Source organism: Apteryx rowi, unplaced genomic scaffold, assembly GCF_003343035.1.
Source record: "Apteryx rowi isolate R43461 unplaced genomic scaffold, aptRow1 scaffold_26, whole genome shotgun sequence".
Lineage (NCBI taxonomy): Eukaryota > Metazoa > Chordata > Aves > Apterygiformes > Apterygidae > Apteryx > Apteryx rowi.
The window spans coordinates 2,752,043-2,777,152 of record NW_020448974.1 but is presented as its reverse complement, the minus strand read 5'-3'; the positions used below and the strand labels follow the sequence as shown (position 1 = coordinate 2,777,152).

The 25,110-nt window shown below is 37.0% G+C and overlaps 1 protein-coding gene and 1 long non-coding RNA gene across 9 annotated transcripts in view; one reads left to right on the top strand and one right to left on the bottom strand.

Annotated features, from left to right (window-relative positions):
• PITPNC1 (phosphatidylinositol transfer protein cytoplasmic 1) overlaps window positions 1-25,110 on the bottom strand; it is a 99,744-nt gene that overhangs the window by 66,984 nt on the left and 7,650 nt on the right. The window lies entirely within an intron of this gene.
• LOC112966944 lies at window positions 99-7,328 on the top strand. 2 transcript variants are annotated; one of them, XR_003253804.1, is made up of 3 exons: window positions 99-189; window positions 278-369; window positions 6,320-7,328. It is a non-coding gene; the product is annotated as an uncharacterized LOC112966944 (long non-coding RNA). The 2 variants fall into 2 exon arrangements; XR_003253803.1 differs by having other exon boundaries at window positions 122-189; window positions 265-369.

The following is a 25,110-nucleotide window of genomic DNA, read 5'->3' as shown; positions in this document are numbered from 1 at the left end:
AYTGGCAATGTAACAGGGGACTAGAAAATTTGCTATAAAAAATAGAGAACAGGACAGATATTCCCACCATTCCTGTGCTGGATACCACCACTAGTAACACGGATCACCAGGGGCAGCAGCAGAGCGAGTAGCTCCTGGGTCTATGCTGGGCTATGTACTGTTCTGAAGCTTGTCTACCGCAAGTGAGAGGTAAGCCAGTATGTAAATATTTGTAAGTGGGAATATTTTTCTTTCAGCCACAAAGAATTTTCTTTGATATTCAAGCTTCCTGCTACAGGGAAGTTTCCATGCAAAAGACCACCTAAGCTGGAACAGCTCCTGCTGAAGTCAACAGAAAGCCTCGCGTGTTGACTCCAGAGGGCTTTGCAGGTAAGTGAGCAAACAGCTTTTCTGCACTTTCTACTACAAAGTTAACCACTTCCGCATCAGTTAGAGCCAGCTGCGTCATTTGGAACGTATCCTTTGGGTATAATAGTTCATGGCRTATGGTAGCACCAGGGAACAAAGCTGAAAACCATAACAACAAAACGTATAAATTGATAAGATCTCTTTGCAGAGAACCTGGTTTTCTTCCTACAGTCCTTCATACCCACAGCCCAGCGCTCTGCAATGATCACGTGATGACGGTTTATGTAACTACTCTGGGCTGTTATCTGCTGTCAAAGACATGTTTAAAACTGAAAACATATAGCTCAAACACTTTACGTGCATACATACTACAAAAAGCCAGTCTGTACAAAAGTCAGAAAATTAATCTAGTGTTTTGCTGTAGACCTCAATAATTGAGGAGGAAAAAAGCCCCCAAAAAACTAGGTTTAGTCTAAAAACCCAGTTAAAAATAAGCTCTCAAATTATATCAGCACTTCCCTTCCAGCTACCCCATGGCCTACTACGCAGAGGACAAACCCTCARCAAGTCCCCGGTTCTCACTCGTGCTACGGAAGTGGTTACAACAGCAATGGCAACCCACTGAAAGCTCTGCTCCGTAGGCTTGTGTATTTAACAGCATGCCTACAGAGCAGGCGGCAAGCATGCAGACTTGCTGCAGGTTGGCAAAGCTTGACCTTCCGCCAGTTTGCCAGTTACTTTTTCAATAAACTTGTTACTTTTCATAAAAATAAATAATTTGGAAAAGTTCAGAGAAGTATACAGGCCACTTACAACTAGTTAAAAGGTAAATAAATAAATGCATAAAAGCTTACTCTTTGCTTGGAAGGACGGTACGGAGAAGTTTGCTGCCGTAACGGGTCGCAACCACGCCTGAGTGCAGTCAGGGGTCCGGCTCTGCGAGGAGCTTGCAGCGGTGCTGCCGTGGGGCCAAGCGGTGCCTTGCTGGCAGCCCCAGTGCCGACAAGTAGGGCAACGCGGGGGGAGAGCTCAGGCATTTGCAGCGGGATCCACTTGTGCATGCGAGGAGTTASGGGCTTATATACTGGAAGTTTATACTCCAGTTGACTATACTAAGCCTGTCACGTGCCCATTCTCTTGTCGTGATTCTCAATAGCTAACTGATATTATCCAGTCCAGATATTACARTAAAATACAACAGACACTGCACTGGTCCTGGAAATGATATTTAATTAATGTCAAAAGAAAAACAAACCGAAACCAACACTTTGATTGTAATTTATTTCTCTAAATTTAAATTGTAAAATCAGTAAATCATATTTTAAAGCACTTAAGATGTTTAAAGTGAGATCTGGAACTAAGCTCGATACAAAAAAGAACTTAGTGCTGCAAAACAAGGTTCACTCAGGGAAAGGAAAGATGTAAGACTACGCATTCAAAGCTGCCGGGTGACAATACTGCGTTTTCATGTCATTTTCCCATGGAACTTAGTGATATTAAAACGATGGCGCCTGGGAAGCATGACTGACATTGTCTTATTTTCGTATTCTTTCAATAATTTCTAACAAGCAAACACACAGTGACCATCAACACAGAACACGGAAGCGGAGCTCTGACAACCAAGCGAGCCTTCCAAAAGAGCAAGCAGGGGGCTTAATTCAGTTTAATCTAGCGAGGGGGCAGAGCTCTTCTTTTACAGCTCAGAGCATTCCGGCTGCCTGGTTCCTTCCGAGCCGCTGAGAACAAACAAAAAATTTGTCTCATAGCACCAGAATTATAAAGCGTGGAAGAGAGGAAGCAAAGTCAGAGTTTCAGCCTTGAATTTTTCTTTGCAAGTTTTTCCTACGTCATCTGCCTATAGTGCCTTAATGAACCCCAGAGAATTCCACATATATGAAATATAAGTGTTGAATAATTCCCTCCAAATGACACAAAACTGGCAGAGCTGGCCCTTACATCAGTCCTCTACCTTCCTCAGTGTTTTCATGCACAATATAAGTTAGGGAGAAAAAGGGTGATTATATGGCAGTATAGATCTGCTGGCCTCTTGGTGGCCTCCTAAGCACGATTTAGGAAACTTTCTGGGCTGCACTGGCAACAGAGCGGTTACCAGAATCAGATGACTGCAGTTGGCTCCTTGAAGGTCACTTAGCTGTGTGTGCTGGGCAGAGCTCACGCACGGCAGAGAACCAAGCTTCCTGCACGCTGCCTTAATTTGATAAGGCTGCTTTCTTAAAAAGACCGCATTTTTTTTCCATGAGCCATAACTTGCACTACAGGAAGAGACATAACATACACAAAAGATACTCTTCTATAGCCAGAAGACCTAGGTTCAAATTTGAGGCTTGATATGTATCTTGTGCTATTCTAGTGCTTTACCACAAAGCCTTGACAACCCCAAATATGCCACAGAGGACGTCCGTGTCGCACAGAGAGCCAGAACGACTAAAGGTTCATTTGTATGACTCAATGCCTACCAAGAATCAAGTTTCCTATTTTTTTTTTTTTTATCTGTGGAAACAAAAGGATAACTCAGTATTTCATTACACAGGGAGGACAAAACTAGTGCTGATTTTCCACTTACTTTTAAAGGTAACCAGGCAAGGCTGAAACACTACCCTATTTTTGCCATTCTTTTTTTTTTTTTCCTTCCTTTTTCTAATCTATTGGTGAGATTTACATCACAAAACTATCAACCTTTACAATATGGATCCTTCCATCTTTGTAACTAAGCTGTTTGTGAAGGCAGGATGATATGAAACAGTTTTCCACATTACAGTACATTTGCCCCAGGATTAACTGCGAGATGTTGTTGCGGCATTACTATTTCATCATCCTGCAGACATGCATTCAGGTCACCACCACAGCACGGTATGCACTTTCTCAAGTGTAGAAATGCAAGCAATCCCAAAGGAAAACTTTCAGACATGCTTACTTCTCCCCTCATCCGTAGATCAACTGTTTCATTAAAGTCATCCGACTGACTTTTCTCCTTGCAATGACATCAGAAAGTGTCATTGATAAGTGAATTCTTGGGTGTCTTGCTTGATTTATGTTACCATCAGATATTGATTTCAAAGATCCCTTTATATATGTCACAACTGTCTTGTGAAAATTCAAAAAATTGCAGGATTAAGGATAAACCTAGTAAATGCGTTGGGAGAGTTTCTAATTTCATTCTGCAATAGTGCATGAGGATAACTGGTTAGAATGCAAAAAAATGGACTAGAGACTAAAAATCACAGTATAGGCAACAAGCCCATACATCTTTGTACCAGCATCATCCTTTAGTTCAAATAAATATTTTTCCAACTTTAGTAACAAATTATGTTTCTGGTAAAAAAAAATAAAATCCTGATTTTAAAATCAAAAAGTTGCAATTCTCCAAGTTTTTTAATTGAGCAGCTACAAAATTTAAAAATATGCATGCATGTATGAATACCTAAACACACAAACATGCACAGATTAACAGCAATCATTTTCCTCTCCCCATAGATGGTTCCAGGTGCAACGCCCCCCCCCAAAGCTCAGATCATATTTTGCTTTACAGCAGTTACCCTGTTGTGTTCCTTTCTCCATAGAGTACATTTGGGAAAGGGGGACCATGTGGCAGTTACTTTACTCATAGCTATAACTAAGAAGATAAATGGTTGTAACTCTTCAGTAGAAGTACACTCTAGATCAGAGATACAACTGTTCACTCCTTAATTAGGAGTGTCTCTTAATTAAGTCTCCTAATTCATGTCTCCTGAAATGGCAGAACTTTGCACAAATAAAAGAGAGAACTATCAGTGGCAATTTGGCTGAACTGCGACTTGGCCCCTTGAGGGTGGAACCACACCTTAAAACATCCAGAACTGCTTTGGAGAAGCTCTGGGGAGATCCAGCAAAACTGTGACCTTCTTGAGTTTTTGAAGAATATCAGAGATTTCAGCCCATAGAGTTGATAACACATGCTTTACTCCATAAAAGAGACAGAAAGCAAGTATTAACACCAGCCCTATTTTGTACTGTCCCAAGCAAGAATAAGTAGGAGGTCAATTTTTTAGCTTGTACAATCCTTTGACTTATAATAGCACAGCTGCCCCTCAAGGATATAAAACAAATGAATTAATCACAACAATAATGTTCTATTTTATCCTTTCAGAAATTCACTACAATATAGATGAAATTCATCTTAAACAGAAGGGCTTTCAGAGAATACAGTCAGCTTAAAGACCTTTATGAATAACTATTAAGTGAGAAGCTCAAAGAAGTGGAACAACCATAAATTTCCTTGAAATGAATGATTAGATGTGTTTTTAGAAGGGTATATCAAGAGCATGCTGAAAGAAGATGGGATCTAAGGGTTAGCAAATAATTTATCTAAGAAAGAATCTGAAAAAAAAAAAAATTCGGACATTTACAGCAGTGCAAGCTCAGCATGGGCTACCATGGTTAGATTGTTTCCAACACYCAAGCTAACTCATTTGTAGATAACCCAGGTGTAGATAATCTAGCGCAATATTGCACTCAGAAGTGTGCCTATACTCGTAGCTCCTTCTTGAGCTTTATTTTATTATTTTTTTGAACCTAAGATAATGCAACTCATAACTGGACCTACAAACCATTCTCAGCTCCTGCTGATCTGTATTTGACTTGAGGATGGCCACTATCTCAATTGATCTGGCCTAAAATATCATAAGCAGCTGGGAGATTCACTTAATAAAATTACTGCTCTGACAATAATTCCAGTGAAGATGTTTTAGTGAATATTTTGTGTATTTTAGTAGTTGTACTGTTTATATTGCTAGCAATGATGTTGATACTGTAGCAGGTCATTGCCAGTAAAGTAAAACAAAAGTTTATGTTACCATCAACTATTTATTTTAACACTGACATAGGCAGCACACTGGGTAAACAAATACCAGTATTTCTCTGCTAACAATTATATTTAAAATTTATGCCATCAACAATGGTAATACGAAAATGAACAACTTAATTTTGTAGATGAAAATATAACTGCCTGAAGAATAAACAGAGAAAGTAACAGATTACCTGTTGCTAAGGTTGCTTGATAATTTCCATCATGACAGTTTCCTGTTGGTAACCACTCTGCTAAATTTTAGTTGTCTGGATGTTTTACTGCCAGGTGTCTACTTTAGGCATAGAAAGCAAAAACCAAAATGCCTCAAAAATAGCTCAGTTGCTCGTGAGAATAATGCCAATAATTCTCAACCCCTCCCAACTTTTTCGGTATCTTAGAAATAAATGCAGTATTTTTTCCTTTGGAATGCTCCAGTGCCTAGAGCAGCCTAAAGAGGAGACTTGAAATTTGACAGACATGTAGTCTTTGCATAAATAGCGATCTTTTGCTATTCACATCAAAATCTATTCATATTTAGCCTCTTGGCTAAATATAAGTCTTTAAATATAACCCTTTGCAAATACAGTTCCATACTGTCAACAGAAGCTTGTTAGAGCTTTCCAGCTAAATTATCAAAATATTATGTTCTTACTGCACACTCTCAAGCCTCTCACAGGTCCTAGTATATATAGAATATATGTTTCCTTATTTGTTATCACACTTCTTCTGTTGCTTATTCTCTTCTATCATGTGTCATCAGGCACATTTTAACTTACTGTTTTATCCATTACCCTCCCTGGGCACAAGTGCAGAAGTCTGCGCAGTTCCAACACTGATGATAATAAGGGCAGGTGATCACATGAGGCCACACGGTAGAATTTTTTTCCCTCAGGACAGTTAAAAAAACCCCAAAGAATAATTACAAACAAAAACCATGCTTGAAGAAATCTTATCAAGATTGCAAAGCAAGTCACTCAAGAATTAGGGAAAAAGGCAGAGTGAGGATGGCCTGTGAAATATTAATGCATTTGTGTACATAAACACTATGGCCCAGGTAAATAATCAGGTGCCGCTTTTTCTCCCCACGTGGGGTAGTTACATACTAACAGAGATAATTTTACACAGGACTTCTGCTCCATTTGCTGAAGAGTTGAAAAACAGTGGAAAAGAATAACTGTGCCAGATGAATGTCGTATGAATTGGAGAATCCACATCAGTGAGTATCCTTCTGGCATCACCAGCACAACTGTATCCAGCGGTGATGAAGAAGGATGAGAAATTGAAGAAATTAAGAAGATTCATTACAGTTAAGTGAGTTACCTCACAGTTAGGGTAATGACATACTGAAGAAATGGATTTTGGCTTTTTCTCTTGGCAGAGATCTAGGCAATGTAAGGCAAATGGCTTCCCCAAATTCTTTACAAGGAATCGCTAACTGCGCGGTGCTCGGTGTCTGGGTACCCTACTAGACACACGAGCTCTGACCTGCAGAAACGCTTTGCATTTACCAGGCATAGCTAAAGTCAGTGAGAACCGTGCTTTGAATAGACTATATAATCTCAACCTGAAAAATCAGGTTCCAAGAATTGAACATGTAAAATTAGTGAATATTTTCAACATTAATGTCTCATGCAATGAAAATAAATTAACGAATGCTTTGTAAAGCATTCAGATACTTTAGTGATAAGCATCATTCAAAACCATGATAGACCGTGGTTCTTACTTCAAAGATGGGTGATAAGTTACTGGAAAAAAAGACAAAAAATAATATAGCGAAAAAGTGGTGATCACTTGAACACCATCCAACACTTCCAGGAATTGTTTTTATGGAAAATATATTCACAAAGCAGGCAAAAYAAAATCATATGGACAACCTTAATTTTGGACCCTCCGAATGCTGAGTGCTTGTCCTTGAAGCCTTAATAATGATTTTTAACCAGTCTATGTTGATAACAAGGGTACAGAAATCTTTGCAGACTGATTGCAAATCAAGTCAATATGAACTCTGAGTGGCAGTTCGCAGATGTACTTTTTCTGCTTTTGCTGTAGTTGTTTTCYTGATAAATAAAAGCCTTCAGCTTTCAGCTCCCATCTTTTGGATATGTTATATTCATATTATAAGAAATGAGCATCAGTATTTTGACTCTGTGGTATTTTTTCCTTGAAAACAAGAGATTAATACATACCGTAAGGTAAGCAACTGCAAAACTTCATTTTTTAAATTGGAGAAGCAGCAAAATTACTTTTGAAAGCTTCTTGCTTCAAGGCTGAAAGCCTTTGTACAATACTTCATCCAGGAGTGATATTTTCAGCTGTAATATAGGGGTTTGTAATGGTAATGCTGACAGGCCCATAATTATGCCACTAGCGGGCACCGCTATAATAATATATCAGATAGGCATACTGCTTAAATACGATACAAGGCATCAGATGTTAGTGTCTGTCCTCATTAAAGCAGCACTTAAAATTTCTTTTAACCCCCATGACTCAAACTATTAATTTGATGTTCAGAAGGACATACACACTGGTACTAATACTTGCCATGAATACATCCCCTTGGTACTTTAAAATGAATTGGTGGATCGTCCTAAATTTTTAGGCTAATAGAAACTGCTAAAAAAAGTGGTAAGAACATTTTATTTTGCAAGAACAACTAAGCCATGTGAAGTAATAYAAAAATGACATGTTAGTTCTTGTATTCTACAATATTTTAAAGTTCTTTTTATATCCAGTATTTGTGATGATTACACTTTTGMRGGGGAAAAGTTTCCTTACCTCTGTTCATTGGTTCTTGTTTGACAGTCAGTTCTACATACTAGTATGAAATTCTTAATATCTGTACAAATTGCATGCATGCAGAGAAAAGGCGATCAAGCCTGCAGATCTAGGAGGGTAGCTGGTTGAGTAACATGTTTATAGCCTATAGAGATAYTAATTTTGTGTTGTTACATGCATGTAATCCCACCAAAAACATTCAATATATCGGTAGCAGGATTTTGACACCTACAGTATATTCTGATTATTTCTGTAATGTATACATTCTAAAATTTCATCTGAAAGTTGTGCTGTATAACAACGTTCTATTTTTCAACTGATGCAGGAATACTAGCAGGAGGCTACCTTTGAATTACTTCTAATTATGTACTCTCTTTCAYGGCTCCAACAGACTCACTCCTATTTCCTTTCCTGCAGTAAACTGCTAAAAAACAATACTAAGGGTGAATTTACCTTTCCTGCATCTAGCCGGAAAATAATTTTTTTTTTTTGCTAAGTACTCCTGAAACAAGCCCTTCTTCAAGCATAAAAAATTTCACCACTGCATATATGTTATGTCCTGTACAAATCCAGGTATATGGTTCTTATCGGGTAAAGGAAATAACAAACATTACGTTCCACAGAAGCTCGTCTCACTGGAAGTAGGATTGATGGTGTTTTTGATGACTAGTTAGAGAAAGAAAACGACTCACTCTGAACATAAAGTACCTTCCATGGAAAGCTGGAATAGAACTATTTTGAGTAATACCCTATTTAAACGTAGGGACACCCTCACTCTGTCACTCTCACAAATGTGATYTGCATGTTGTGATAGCTTAGAATTCTGTCTCAGACTACAGTAATGTCTTATAAAAGATGATTCAGAAGATTATTATATTTGCATATTTTCCCCTTACTGCCAGCAAAGGCTTCCAGTGACCATCAATTTCAGGACTCCAGCCACCACGGATGGCACGATCGGTGAAACAAAAAGGTCTGAACATCTGTTCTTATGATTCCTATTTCAATGTGGAGCATAGCTGAGGCAGCCTGAATTCCTGCATTTGTGGTCACGGGATGCTTTAATTTTCTTACAAAGAAACAGGTTTTAAGATATTATAGCAACAGAAGATAATGAACTTGCCTAAGTTCCAGAGCAGAGGTTAACATGAAAAATTTCTTATGGCYGAGTACTCACTTGCTAAAGAAAATGAGGCAGTAAAGTAACAAGTGACGGAAAGGAGAAATACATTAAGGTTTACCAAGCCAGGCTCATCCTACATGGAAATCTACTGACCAGAGAAAAATTTGCTAGATCTTGCACAGTTTTTTCCATATTATATATCATTTCATCAAATTATCTTTTTCACAATTTTATTAAAAGTCACTAAGAAACAGTTTGAATTTTCTAGCATAACTTGGTCCTCTAATAGAACAGAGTTAAAAGAACACATAAATGTGAATGTCACATGCAAAAAGGACTTGTAGTGCTTTGTGGGAGAGTAAGACCAAGAGCACTTGCTTGAATCATTAAACCAGGCCTGAGGTCTTCGGGCATTGTTATACAAAGAATAATAGGGAGTTCTTCAGCATCCCAGGACAAAATATAAAAGCATAACCTACAAGTGTATCTTCCTAATACAAATCCCACGCACTGTTCAAATGCTGGTCAGCTATAATATTGCTATCAGCATTTGATTATGCACTTTTGTTTTTCCTGATCTTGCTTTCTTCTAAGCATTACACCCAACCAACATACCTCCTGTGGAAGTGYGAAAGATGGAAATTCGTCAGAGAAAGTTTTGCAGCGTAATACATGGTTTTACAAGGCCACAAGCTTTTATAATCTACAGAAAGAATGCTTCTTTTTAAGTTAGATCTTCCCTTAGAAAATTTATTTTGCAGTTAGTGTTTCCTTATTACAAAAATACCTGTCTTAATTATCATTCTGAACATAATTGGTCTCAACTTCCCATTGATTGTATGGCAGACTGATTTAATGTATTATTACAAATAATACACCACAATTGAGGTAATTCTTCAATTTAAAACTCACAAACCTCCATAAATATSTTCATTTGCTACTTACAAATAAATTACTAGGTTTTCTTCCACTTTACTAAAWGTCAAGGGGGTCGTACAGAGTGCAATTCAGTATGGTATTTGTCCGGTATTTCACATACAACTCTTTATTCAATGAATTTGCTCTTAGGAACATATTTTTACATTCTTAATAGAAGGAAAACTCCCACTGACTTCACTGTGAATAGAATYGGGCCTGAGAAGGGCACTAATCTTACTTATCAGCATACTATAGGAATGATATCAATTAATTACTACCATATCAAATGTTTGGCTCTAGACAGTGTACATGGTGTGCTTTTCACTTACTGATTTACAGTCAGTGGGAGGAGGTAATAGCAATAGCAAAGGAACAAATCAAATTTAAACGTGGACATGGAAATTTCTCTTTTCAGTATTGYCAATTCTGCGTGCATTGGGCATGAACTAGGAGTGTGGTGATGAAATGTCAGCAGAACAATGTTTGCTACTGGCAATGACAAAGCCTAGTAAACGAAAGAATTATGCCTCATAACACAGTATCCCATTAGTTTAAATGATATGAATCCTACAAGAACTAATAGCTAAAATAAAGCAAATGTTAATTCATTTCAGAGATAAAGCAGACAGAAGAGTACCCAGCTCCAAATGGAAGCTAAAGAACATGACATACTGCCAACCAGTACTTGGCAAAACAACTTATAATATAAAATGGAAATACTGTTGCACACCAGTAATAAATATTGTTTGCCAAAAATATTCATAAAAACCCTGCAATCTTGTTTTCACTATTGCTACCTTTCTGATTCTCTTCAAGAAGCAATCCCCCAACAGCCAAAGATTTCCATAGATAAACACAAAAAAGTCATCAAAAATCCTGTACAAAAGTTTTGTGTTTATATGCAACAAAGCAGGTTACAAAACAAAAAACAAAAAAAATGCTAAAAAAAAAAAAACAGCTTGGTACTCACAATTAATTCAATATAATGTGTTAGCATTAAATTCAAATTCTATACATTCACCAACTAGGACAGGAGTTGTATTAATTTGCTTTTCATGTGCTATCATTAATTCAATATATTGAACAGAAAAAATGAAGGAAAGAGGATGGGAGTGACCCATGTGACTGAAACAAAGAAATGAAAAATGCATGAATAGCACAGCATGGACACATAAATAAATATGATATATAGAGAAAGTTAACATAGCTTTAGTGAAGAAAGTTATGTCTTAAAACTATCAGCTCTCTGAAGAGGTCAACAGGCCCATAGACACAGGAGATCCAGCTGATATGGGCTATTTCCATTTCAAAAGCCTATCCTTCAAGGTCATTCCCCAGATGTTCTAAAAGAAACTGAGTTGCCATGAGATAAGGAGAAAGGTCCTTRCATGGAAAAATCCTTGTTTAAAAGATCCAATACGAAGGTAAAATAAATAGACAAGTAATTTTTTATCACTGGAGAGAGGACACCAGTGAAATCTCAGAAGGATTTGGGCTAGGTCTTAAAGTGTTCAACAYAGTCATTAATGATGGTAGGATGCTCATCCACAACTTATTAAAAAAATCCCCAATGAACAATGCATAAAAGAACAAGCAGTAACTTGAACCCAACAGGCATGGAAAGCTACATTTTGGTAATTAACCTCCTACAACAATGATTTAAAAGAAGGAGTGGGAGGCATATTGTAGAGAGTACAAAGGAGAAAGGAGAGAAAATAGAGAAGGGAGGATACATGATTATTGTGATTACAACAAATACTTGCAACTCTTGATTAGTGAAAAGCTAAGTCACATTGATCAAAATGACAATGGACACCTGGAACATTAGCTTMAATTTTYGTAGTCCAAATTCTCCACTGGGACACCTCGCTGCATGACAGATGGAAGAATTCAGTGATGAAAACTTAGGCTTCTCCATGGTCTTCTACAGACAGAGGAACCAGTCAACCTTCATTTTTCCACTAGTTAGTCCACATTGTGCAGCAATAGCTATTGCTTCTGTTTATGAAAACAGACAAATGTACTACTYGGAACACAGGACCTAACAGAGTGCAATAACAGAGAAGCATCTCAAAAGAAGATCTGCCGAGAGGAAAAAAGACCTACCCATATTACCAATGCATGATTCCTTAGGAATAAATTTAGTATATAAGACTTCACTCCTGGGCTAGTTAGTTGTTCTTGTTCTTATGAAAATACAATACATACTACAGCACCAGTCCTACCTTAAGGTAATGATTAATTTTTAAAGTCGGGCAGAGCCTGCCTGAAAAGGATCCTATACTTAGGATGTTAGGACGGCTTTATGTCACACACAAGTCTTAGCATTTTCACGACAGTAACTCCCTAATGTGAACTCCTCTAGTTTATTCATCGGTCTGCTGCAGAACCTCCTCAGCAAATTCATTAGAGAGATAAGCTGGATGACTGGCTTTCAGCAAGAAGCCATTCATAAAAGAGCTTATACTTTTTTGAGTTTATCAAAAAATGCTAAAGATTTAACAGGAACAGACAACAGCAACTCGTTACTTCATCAATTTTGAACAACCTTTCATCTCATCAGTACAAATGCAAAATATAAAMGAATATTTGACATTTGAAGCATAAGAAAAGAGTTTTTAACTAGTATCAATATGCAGGTATGGGAAATGGTCAAAAAAAAAAAGTCTGTTAAAGCTTCCCATCTATTTAACTTTGATAAAATAATTTCCCTTTTCCTGTTTTCCAGAATATCATGAGTAGATACAATGCACTAGTTTYCTATGGAAAGAACACAACGGACCAAATTTTCAGCTAATTTACTGACATTGACATTTCATGAAAAGTTGACTGTGCCTCTGAAATTGTATGTATGTGCACCTGATGTATGCAAATCATTTGCATGTGTAAATCAGCTGGGCAATGAATTATTTGTTATGTACATGAAATGGAGTGAACAAGTCCTTTTGCTTTGAAACTCTTGACTGAAAGGTGTCAGAAATGCAAAAGAAAAAWAAGGGTTTGCAAAACAAGAAAGCCAAAAATGCATCCCAACTGCTCCATGATTATTTTTATGGCAGTGATTACATGACAAAATATTTTAAAGCATGGCAAAGCTTTCATTAAGCATCAAGTCTATTTCTTTCCCTGCATAGCTTTCTTATATTTCCAGTCACAAGCAAAYGAAAAATGCTTTTAACTGTCATCTGATGGAGCATGTGAACTTTACCTACTGCTATACAAYATACTGACTATTAAATACCTTTCTCTGAAGAATGCTACCTGTAAATATATCTGTTTCTTTACTTTTCACCACATTTTTTTCTAGGTGACAGAATGGGTTAAAATTCTGTTTTGGTTCAAGAAATAAGTAGGGAGTATTTGCACTTCACTGTCTAACCTGGAGTTAAGTAGCAACATACCAAAGAAATGAATACTCTGGGGGGGAAAAATATCAGGAATCGCATACCAACACTAACATAAAAATTCATGCTAGAGAATTTTGACAGTTAAGAAGGAATATTAAAAGATAACTCTTTAAGAAAATGGCTGAATAACCACAGATACAAGTTGGATAAAGGGAAATCTGGTAGAAACACAGTGACAAATTTTCCATAAACATCAAGACAAAATGCTGGTCTGTGACTGATGAAGACTTTGCTAAAACACCATTCTGAMTCAAGACGCTTGCACCCACATGGGCTACATTGGTTTTAGAAAAGCTAGCTAGTTAGCTCCCAGTTCAATAGCTTATTTTGGACAAGTTTTAGGCTGCTCTGGGGTACCACAGAGTAAAGTAAGGATTTTGTGACTTTCAGTCTCCACCCCAGAGCCAAAAGAAGGCAGAGATCCTAATCCTACATCTACAAAAAGACCAGACTAAGGCCYGGCTGAACAGGGATAACTCAGCAAAACAGTTAAAATCCCAAGTTTGATAGCAAGCATTCATTTGGATGTGTGGATCTGCAAAAACCTGTTAATAGACATTACCTACTATTCTATATTAATCATCTTCTGTACCACATTTATTAGTTCCTTTGACCAAAAATGGCTTGCAAACTCTATTTTATTTCTGTTAACTCACTGTTCTAGTCAAAGATTTGGATCAGCTGCAATGCTGAATTTTCTTTTCCTTTCCTTACAATTACATATGCATGAATACTTCAAAGACTAATGCTTTACTGCTTACTTACTGTTACATGGAAGTTTGTCAGTGGCCCTAGGGAATGTCCTCAGCTTTTCTGTAACAATAAAGTCAGTCAGCTGCTACCTATAAGGTGAGCCTAGAAAGGTAATGTTGATGACCTAATTTGCAAGTCTAACTTCTGAAATTGTTACATGTGGAAAGTGCTATAAACAAAGATTYTAAGTATAACAGCCTGTGGAAAGGAATGCAATAGCTAGAAGCTTGCAGAAGGGTTTAAAGACTGCCTTGTAAAGCCTTAAGACAAACTTTCAGTCTGGTGTACACAGGAAATGATACTGGTTTTAATAACATTACCATTTCAAGCCAGTATAAACCAATTTAAAACCAAAATATGACAAATCATATAGCCTCCTGAACCACTTGGGTTTTTTTTTTTGGCTTTGTTTTATTCATTGGTTAAAAKGCAAAAGGAAAACTGAGAAACAATCTTGAATTCGAGAGAAAATAAAAGCTATATATGCACACAATCCCTCCTGATGGTGAAAATTCATAATATTTTATATCCTACAACTACATGAAAAATTTAAGGACTCCATTAGCCTCTGCTTGAGACAAAATTTAACAGAATCAAGAAGGAAGTCTGACTGCTACTTCTACATAAGCTCCAAAAATCCTAAATAGGAGACTKATGCATAGAACTGATGTAAGAATCTCTACTGTGTGCTTTACTGTTCACACAATCATACCAATTAGTTATCTTTTGTATGGATTTATTAAAATGTATTTTACAAATGTCTTTCATACCAACCATACTATCCTGAGTAAAGTGTTATATGGTTACTTAATACTCCTGGGACTTTTTACAGCCAGCAGAGCAAAACAATACTGCTATTTCGAATTATTTTTACATTTTGGAATATTTCTGGTAGAAAAATCTACAATCCCTTTTTTTCTGTGTGAATATATTTAGGAGAACTTAGAATAACGTCCGTATGTTTCTTTGCTCTTTCTCTGCAGAACTTGCAATGCCCAAATGAGGGCTCAGACCTAAGCCCACTTCCAAAGGCCGGTCCCTCCCCAGCGCCCGGCCSGTGCAGCAGGGCTGTCAGGGACAACACCCAAGCTCTCCAGCAGCTGTGGCCTTTGCACTGACAAAGCTCAGTTGATGAACTTGTTACCATCTCAGTTCCAAAATATTCAGCTGAAAAGTGGCAGAGCAGAGGCACATATTCATCACGAAATATTTGTGTACTAAATGCAGTAGTGAAATTAAAGTTTCTAAACTTAACTTGATGAAAGTATTACAGTATTTGCAGCCTCAAAATATAAATGGGGAATGGCAAATACTTCTCAGTTCAATCATGACAGCATGAAACAAATACAAGAGAAATACTTCTGGACCCTCTGGGTTTCCACTGCTGTGACAAATGAGAAGGAACCTATGGCTGACTATGGGAACCGTATCATCAAAGCCAACTGAACAAAGCAGAAATCGTTGAATACTCTTATCAGGAAAGAATTAAAAAATGTTACAGTAAAAATTAGCTACTTTTTTTGCCCACAACTGAACCATGAACTATTTATTTTTTAATGTAAATATTGCAAAATAAAGACTGATCTATGGTCTATGTGTGTTTCTTAAACTCCCACGCATTCTAGTTATTGTAGCATACAAGCAGACCATGCAGGAATAGACTCTGTGTATGCTGTCTTTAAAGTCAATGAAATTCAAGCCAGAACTTGATCAAGTTGAGTGTTCAGGGAAGAATACCAAAACCACAAGAGAACTATGGGTTAGGAAGAACAAATGCCAGGGAGAAAGGGGGAGACCCGAATCTACAGAAAGAAAAAGCTGTGAAGAAAAAATTGTTCTGAACATTTCTGAAATATCTTTCAGTGATTATAAAAATAAGCTCCAGAAGAATGCACAGTATATATATGTATATATATATATATATATATATAAAAACTAAAAAGCACTTTTCTCTCTGCAAATATATCTGTATAGATAGGCACATATTTTGGAGTAGGAAATGGTCAGAAAAAAGGAATTTAACAAGGGAGGTAGCCCAGTGCAGATTCAAAATTGAATGGAAGTCTCCTTGAGCAGATTTGTTCTGCTCAGATTCTAGTTTAACCAAACTAAGACCAAGTTGGTAAAAAAGTGTCTTCTTCAGAGTTCTCTCAAACACATCTTTATAAACACTGATCAAGAACTTAAGGAAGGGCTGGAAAAATGCACAAATTATTAAGGATCTCCTATTCCTCACCTGAGCTCTCTGGTTTGGTATTTGTTATTTTAGGACAATGAAGTTTTGTAAGATAAGGCATTAATATTCCGTTCTGTTTGTAATGTTCTCTCATACAAATCTCAAAGTCTGGGGGTGAAATATGTATATTACATACTTAGCTGATTTTACGGGAGTTGACAAAATTTAATCAAAAGCCATTCTTCCTGTTGCAAGAGGCTGACGTTTGAACCATCTTGCCTTTGTAGGACGGGTTGACACAACCAGCAAAGGTGGATGTAAACCTACCCCAAACAAAGCCCCACTGTATTAAGGTAGGGCAGACCCCAAAACAGAGTCTCAATTCATTATGCAGGACAACTGAATGAAAATAAGAGACGGGACAAAGTCAGAGGGCTAAAATGAAGCAATCATATGGAAATGGCAATCACTGTTCTTTAAACGCTTTTAAGGAATTAGAGTTTTGCCCAGGCTATGGACCCCACAGACCCCTTGCACCAGAACATCTCCTTTTCTCCCCCCATATGAACATTTGCTTTCTGAAGTCTGACGTGGAGGACACTCATTGATTGCCACGGACATTCCTTGGGCAGTACAAATCACTAAAGTTGTTCGCTCCATTCTGACCCACCACGACAAACTGGCATGTCTGAAAATTTCTTAGTAAAAAGGCAAGGCCAGAGGTATCCACATTTCACTTGTATTATGCTTGTTGCATGATTTAATAAAAACATAACCACCTGTTACACTTACTTTAGTGGGAGTATCTATTTTCAATTATAGCATTTACTATCCACCCTCCAGTATGACAAGTAACACCATGGTAACATAAACACAGTGGTGGCTGCTTGAGAAAGTTAAATTATAAATAGCAATGTATAGCCCATGAGGTCCTGGAAATAAACCAACTAATCCATAGGTATTTGTTACTATGACATAACATTTCCACTAAAACTTCGTTTGCCTCATCTCAAACCCACTCAGGATAGATTTAGAAGTTTGGCATCACTTGACTCTGAGTGAGTTCATGTTCAGATATGAAAAAAGCASAGAGAGTGCAGAAAAAAAGCTATAGGAAGAGCAGTAAAAAAAATGAATGAAAAATTAATATACTGGGCTCTATTCTGCTTCCACTGAAGTTAATGGAAAAACTTTCTATCCCAAATGTATAACACTGAGTTCCCTTAATATAGAGAAACATGTTTTTATACTGAATCATCCCTGAAAAAAATACCATGGGCTTAACTGAGTAGCAAATAGTTTACAAATGCAAACAAACTTAGCAACCTTCTGAAATATTTAAGAGATTTCAGAACTTGGTGCTCTCTTTAGGCTCTGTCCGGGTGTAAATATCCATGGTTACTGATGGAATACTGAGATTCAAGCCTGAGCTTAGCAGTCAAAGGGGAGCGGAGTTATCAATTGTTTTAGTCTGTCGTATAGCTCCTTACGCGTCGCACGCCTGAGGCAGAGCAACAGCAGCAGGCTGTTGTTCGGAGCAGCAGATCTGTGCCAGCTGGCGAGGCGCCTGCTGCGGTTGGCTAGGCTTCCTTATTTGGGAGCAGGACCAAGGACTCAGAAATGGGAGAAAGAAAAGAGAATCAGAGTTTCTACAAAGTTAGGACGGAAACTTGAGAGAGAAGAGTTGAGTGCAAAATTCTGTGGTGTAACGACAGCAATCATTTTATTCCACACAGGCACAAAGACAGTATCAAAGCTTTCGCACAAATCTGGGGCCTTAATCTAACTGTGTGAAAATGTGTTTTAGGTTGGGCAAAAATCCTTGCCTAAGATTTAGAGATGTCAGCTTGATTTTTTTCTTTTAAGGACAGGTTTGAGAAATTTACCAAACTTCTTTGGGCTTACAGCCATTGCTTAAAGAGCGCTTTTGGCCAGACTGATCTAAATCTGGAATGGATCTACTGCAGCCACTGGAATTAGTTCAGATTTACACCATGCAACTAAAACGGAATTTAATTCCCAGCATTCCTACTCTAAAAACGTGCTGTGTTTTGTCATACGTATTTGGTGAAATCTTGGCATCTCTGACATCAGTGAAGTAACTCTCATTGACATCACCGTGGTCTGAACTCCGCTGAGTGATTTCCTTTTTACGCAGAGTGAAGCAAACAAAAGCTGACCCACTGAAGTGCAAGTCTTATATCAAGTCTAGATGAGAAAGGAAGCAGCCTGGTTACTTAGGACTGTAATCACGTATACATTTCATTTGTTTCGTTTGGCTTATGTCAAGTCATTGTACACTGAATTTACTAAAGAAGAATATTTTTTTAAAGGTTCGCTAATTTGCACTTTCAAAGAAAACCTGACAAAATAAGAAGATAAATAGCTAGGTAAATTTATGAAGCATCTTTCACAAGATTAGATTATACATTCTAGGACCAGTCTATTCAATGGGTCTAACAACAAGTGAGACTAAACACACACCTATGTTACATATTGACAGTGACCAGGAAAAATACCAGCTTGGCATGTATAACAACTTCATGCTTAACAATAGAATTATCGTTGCCTTTATCTTCCTGATAAAAACAAATTTTTGGTTCACAGCGGACTATAGTATGTTTGTAGCCTTTCAAGTAATGCGGTGACACTAACACAAAAGGTTATTTTTATATTTTTGAATAATTTTGTATAAAATGAGAGCAAAAAGCTGCAAATACGTTCCAACAATTAGTTGTGTTTCTGTCTGTCATCAGTGAATGATCATTAATCAAGCAACTGAGCAACAGTATGTGTTATTTTGGAGTGTCATTATCATGTAATTATTTTGTCATGCATTGTAGTAATATTTTTACCAAAAAAAAAATTAAACATAGTCATTAATTATGCAACACATTAAATCTAATATGACACTGCTTCTACTATGTCTGTCTAATATGACATGTCTTCTGACCACTGAGRGGGGAAAGATAGAAGGAGATACAGAAAATTTTCTAAGAAAAGCCATTAAAATGCCATTCCTACAATTTAGCACTGTTACACACTATTAAAATAAAAATAGTATTTAATATATATACAAGGATTCAAAATTGGCTGACTGCTTTTAACCAAAATTGGGAGGAAAAATGAACTGAGAAGGAGATACACAAGACCGAGGCTAGACTAACAGTGCTATATATAAAGTGAGTCAAGTTCAAGCCTATTTTCCCCCACCTACAGACTGCAAATCCACCTGCTAACCCAACTTGAAATCTAAATTACCTTTTTTCCCACTGTTTTTTAAACTAAGTCAGTAATCCTGGGGAGCACCTTTCTCCTTGCTTTCTAGACATATGTAGACATTGGTAATTTCACATAAATGCATGCATAATATGCCTACACAGCAATAACTAGGCAAAAGTTCTTAAGGCTGCACTGAAGGGTTATCACAGCAAAGTTGTGTGAAACGTCAAAGTTTGCTTTATTTTGAGATCAAGGTAGCAGGTGTTACAAAATATACTGTTGGTCATGACAGATGCTCCATGAACCACAGAAGATCAGGATGAAATAAGGAAAGTTATAATTATTTAAACAAATTTTAATTTTAAATGATAAATAAGATTTCCATGATCAAGCATACAAAGCATTACCCCTCATCCACAATCACAGAATATATTTTAACAATCAGTTTGCATGTGCAGACTGTCTATCCCCATTCTGACAGTATTTCATGGCTGCTTGAGTGATAGCTGTGTCACTGCTTCCAGTTTTCAGACATTCAGGATGGAAGGCCTGCATGTATTCCAGCATCCACAACTGACTCAGTTCTACAAGGACAGCCTGCGGAACATATTTGTCAGCCCACTAGTCACAAAAAAGAATATGGCGAATGAATCATCGCTATATGCTACGGATTTGCCATTACCTGACTATCTGATCATCTAGGCAGTCTTTTGATCGAAAGAAAATTTTAACAGTATAAATGCCTATCAAACCAAACGGAATGAAGGAAAACATAATTTTTCACTTTTCCTAGCTATTACGCAAATCTTTCCCTTCCTATAATTTAAAGGGCTTAATACGCTTTAAGGACTATAAATTACCTAACAGTTTTATCATGTGCGATCATGCAAAAAACACATGAAAATGGGTATAACTTACAGGATTTCTAACTTTATAGTCAGAGAGAATAAGAAATTAAACAGACTGGACTAAAGGGCACTTTATTTGCCCATACTAAAGGTATCAAATTCAAGATGCTAATGTAGGCATCTATATTGATGATTAGGAACAAAAACAAAAGTGGTCTCTCTTTCAGAAGTGCTGATCATGTAGAGTTCCCATCAACTCCTACAAAAAGTTCAAGTGCTCAGCACTTTGAACTTCAACCCCCAAATTATAAAACTTTGAAGATAAAGCACTAAGTTTTAAAAGTCAGTATTGACACTCTATGTTTTTCTCTCCCTGTTCTTTAGTTTCCAAATCTACGTTATGGTTCTAACAAAGACAAACACACTTCATGGAACTCTTGATAAACCCAGAAATCTGTAGAGTGCTTTAGTTAAAAAATACCATCAAATACTGTCAAGCTGCATTTTCTTTTATAAGAAATGCAAGAGTGGACCCTGCATTTTGCCAGCAAAGCCTCCAAATCAAATGTGCAACATTATTTGATGTATATAAATATTGGAGAAAAGAAGTAATGGCAAGAAGAGAGGGAGAGAAACATATATGTGCCAAGTTTGAGTTTCTTAGGTAATAGCTAATCTTTTCCATTGAAAGTTTCTTTTTTTTAAATGATGTACTTTTTCAATTTAATTTATGCTGAAGCTTCCAGGACAAAGGCTTTCTTGTTTCTTTCACAGAGCTGTACTGAAATGTGCAAACAGGAGTGAAGTAGAAAAGTGGTTATTTTTGGTCTTTTGCAGTGCAGTTCAATTCAGATATGACATCTGGTCTGCATTGTTCTCTCCTATAGTTCTATAGGTGACTTGACTAAGACTGGCATAGGGAGGTCAAGCATACAGCAAGGCATTTGTTTTTTTCCCAACATTAAAAGAGTTCTRACTTTCAACTGATTGTTCTCACATGCATCAAAAGAAAATGAAAAAGCTGTTCCTATTTGGCACTAAAAAGTTAACTTCTTGTCCTTTCTTTAACTGCTTTATCTGTTATACGGTTATAACAATTCTTCCCAGCCTGTAAGCTTGAAGGTCAGTTTAAGATCACGTTGTAGCAAAGGCCTTGTGATGTGAGTAGACATGACTGCCCACAAAAGATCCATCAGATCTGTTTGCTAAAGAGAGTCCTACACAATGATTTCTTTTGAAGAGTAAAAAGATGTTCACATTGGGGTAAGAAGAGTTTCTAAATCAATAATTAACTCTGAATATTCCTCAGACAAATGTATCCATACTTTCACATCATTAACTACAAAAAGAAGGTAAAGAAATTGGTGATGTTCTTGTAAGGTATATCCAGAAAGAATGATGAACTAGAGCAAAGAAGAGTATTTTACTTCTCATAGCACTTTAATATCTTTCAGAGGAATCCGTGGAAGACAATGGATGCATTACAGCTGTTCCATAGCTTAAGTTAAAGTAAAATTGCACAATAAGTCTTCATTTTTGCTGGATACCTTCAGCCCAAGACTGTCAGATTAATTTCTTCTAGACACGTCACGGTCATAACATGGTCACATTATTTTTTAATTTACAAGTAATTAAAAGTGACTGAAATTTGAAGAGATAACTTCACCTAACGTTTACTCGTAGTCCTCTTGCTCGCAACTAACACACTGCTTTTTCAAATACTCGATATCTTTACATATTTCTGAAAATATTTTTGTTGCATTAAAATGCAAGGGGGAAGAAAATCAAGAAGTAGGCTTGTTTATTAATTGCAGCTGGGCTGAATTGCGGAAACATAGCCTAAACAATTACAGCAATAGATTTTTACTTGCTTTATGTGCTACTGAAAAGAAATGGCCTTTTGTAATTTATAAGGTCTCAGAGTGTTAACAAAAGGAGTGAATTTGTATGCATGCCTCTTAGAAGTACCACAAATGAGGTGCAGAATGACTTCTAATTGGCAATCATACTGGCTTAGTCAAGGAACAGCTATGTTCTGGCCTAATTTGCAAAGTGCTTACAGCAGTTCTTATTCTGTTTAGAAGTTAACATGATATTTCATTTCTCAAATTATTTTATAAGTAACCAGGCAGTTTCCAACATTGTATTTGAAACAGTCCTAAAGAACTGTCAATAAAAATTCAGTTTAATGAGTTATCCTCAGCCTTGAATAAAAATTATAGCTTGGTTCCACAGTATCCCAGCAAGCACTCTTGGAACATGTTATCTTTCCTGGGGCTTATGGACAAGGAACAAAGATGCACCTCTGCCTCTTATGTCCTATCTCAAAACACACAGTTAGCATTTAGTTGTGTCGACAGCAATCAGTGTTTGATTGTGTATGAACGCTTTATTTGCGAGAAAACATTAGGCCTCCAAACTGACAGCTATACAAAGAAAACTCCAATTAATATTTGAGTATCTTATCAAATAAGGGAATGAATTAAATAACGTCCCAAGAAGACTACCTGGAGTAGCTAATGAAAACCAGCTATGTAGACTCTCCTGTCTACAATAACGGCAATCTCTTCAAATACTGCGATTGCAATGTCCTGTACACTGAACAATGTAATGCTTGAAAGTTGACTCAAATTCTAAAAGAAAGTCTTTGAGGGTTAAACTTTACATTCCATAGTCTAAATAAATCACTGTCAACTTCAAAAGACCTGTCTAAGAACAGGATTACTCACAGTATAGCCACTGACACCAAAAGTCCCAGCCTTGAGATAATGCTGATGTTATGGTGACATATATCAATTTTTGAGCCTTCTCTTGAGATAAATTTATGTCCTAACGATGAGGCAGTATAGTACTAGTTGCTATACTGCTGTATGCATATTTATTTACATGCAAAATAATGAGACTTCTAATTACTCAACTGAAACATTCTAAAACGTTTTAATGCACTTTTTTTCAAATGATACATAAAATCTGACTACAGAAKATCAGCTGTCGGTGCTTCATTGACATGGCTAACACTCAGTTTTGCCTCACGTGCCTGATTATTTTCACAGAAATGGCATAGGAAATCACTTTTTCTTTGGAGACAACACTACACTGCAGACTGAGGATGGAATTCTCTCATTCATGTTGTGAGGTTTCTATGTATGGATAACTAGTAAGTCAATGCTGAAAAAGAAAACTGTTCAAGGAAATGCTTTTGTATGTATGTATAAAGTGCACAGGCCCAAAGCCAGAACTTTCACAAAGCGGAAAAAACAGAGCTGTAGAAGTCTAAGTAAGGAAAGCAGCACAAGAAGGAAAGCCAAGCAGCTGCATAAGTAAGAAAAACTGCATCTTTCAGATACCTGTTAAACCCTACAACCTCAAAGATATTTAGGTGCCTAATTCTCAGTAATGCCAATAGGAGTTAGGCACCTAACTGCCATTGTAGATCAAGGCCTAACATCCCTCTCCTGCAAGAAATTGCACACCCTTCATTTCCATCAAATCCCACTGAGCTCAAGAGTGACTTAGCACCTGGAAGAAGGCAGTTTAGACCTCCTAGAACCAAAACGCTGCTTGGCTTTTGAAGGTGAACATTGCCCCATGATGTTATCCTTATGATTGTATAATGCCTCATCTTCTTATTCTATATGGACACCAAGAATATCATGYGTTATTGGCAGCTACTGTGCAACTAAAGGTAAAATAAGATAATAACACCTTCAGAGACTGCAGGAAACATCACGAAGATGAACCACTGTGAGAAATATAGCACAGAACATTTTCAGTCCATAAATAATATAAAAAATAAAATGTCCAATAATTTCAAAATTTTGATCTAGTTCATTTTATAATTAACAACGAAGTTCAAGCTGAACATCAGGCATGTTCTAGGTCCATCATTTAAACATCTCAGCTGCAACTCTTGCATTAAATAATGGATGATTCAACATCAGAGGAAACACAACATGCATGAGTATATTCATTAATTCAGTAAAAATTCTAGAGGACAAAAGACTTGAAACCTCTTCTTATGCCTTGCCATGCATCAGCCATCCCTGTTTTGGGGGATTTTGAGCTTTTCTCTCTCTAGAGATATTATTTTTTCSAATATAAATCAAACCAGCTCCCTTCTGATGACATGATAAACTGTTATTAACTAAGTGCAGTAGTCTGAGGACATCAGAAATTGCCTCGGATAAAATGTTTATATTAGGATAATAGAATAAATAGAATCACATATGAAAAGAATCATACCATACAATATCACAGCATGTTTTACAACTTACTTGGAAAATGCTATAATTAAAACCTATGCATATGTACCTAAGGGCATGTGGTGGTTTTAGGTCCTGCCAGAAGAAAAAATTTCACGAACAGGTTAAAATCAAATTTTGGCAATTTAAATTCTCATTTAAAAAAATGCTGTTAGTTTGCCAATTCTGAAGATACAGGCAGACCCTTGGAGTGAGTACTGTGTCATACTACTGAGGACTCCGTACATATTAAAGAAACAAAAACCAAAAAAACTGTGTGCAGCACCACATTTATCTGTAAGTGCTTAAACAAAAAATAGGCAAATTAATTTTCAAAGGAAATGTATTTTGCCGTGATCTTGGGGAAGGGGGCAGACACCGCATTACAGCGTTACAGCACAACTACCGCCGCCCGCACGCGAGAGTTCGCGGCGCAGCGGAGCCGCAGGAGGC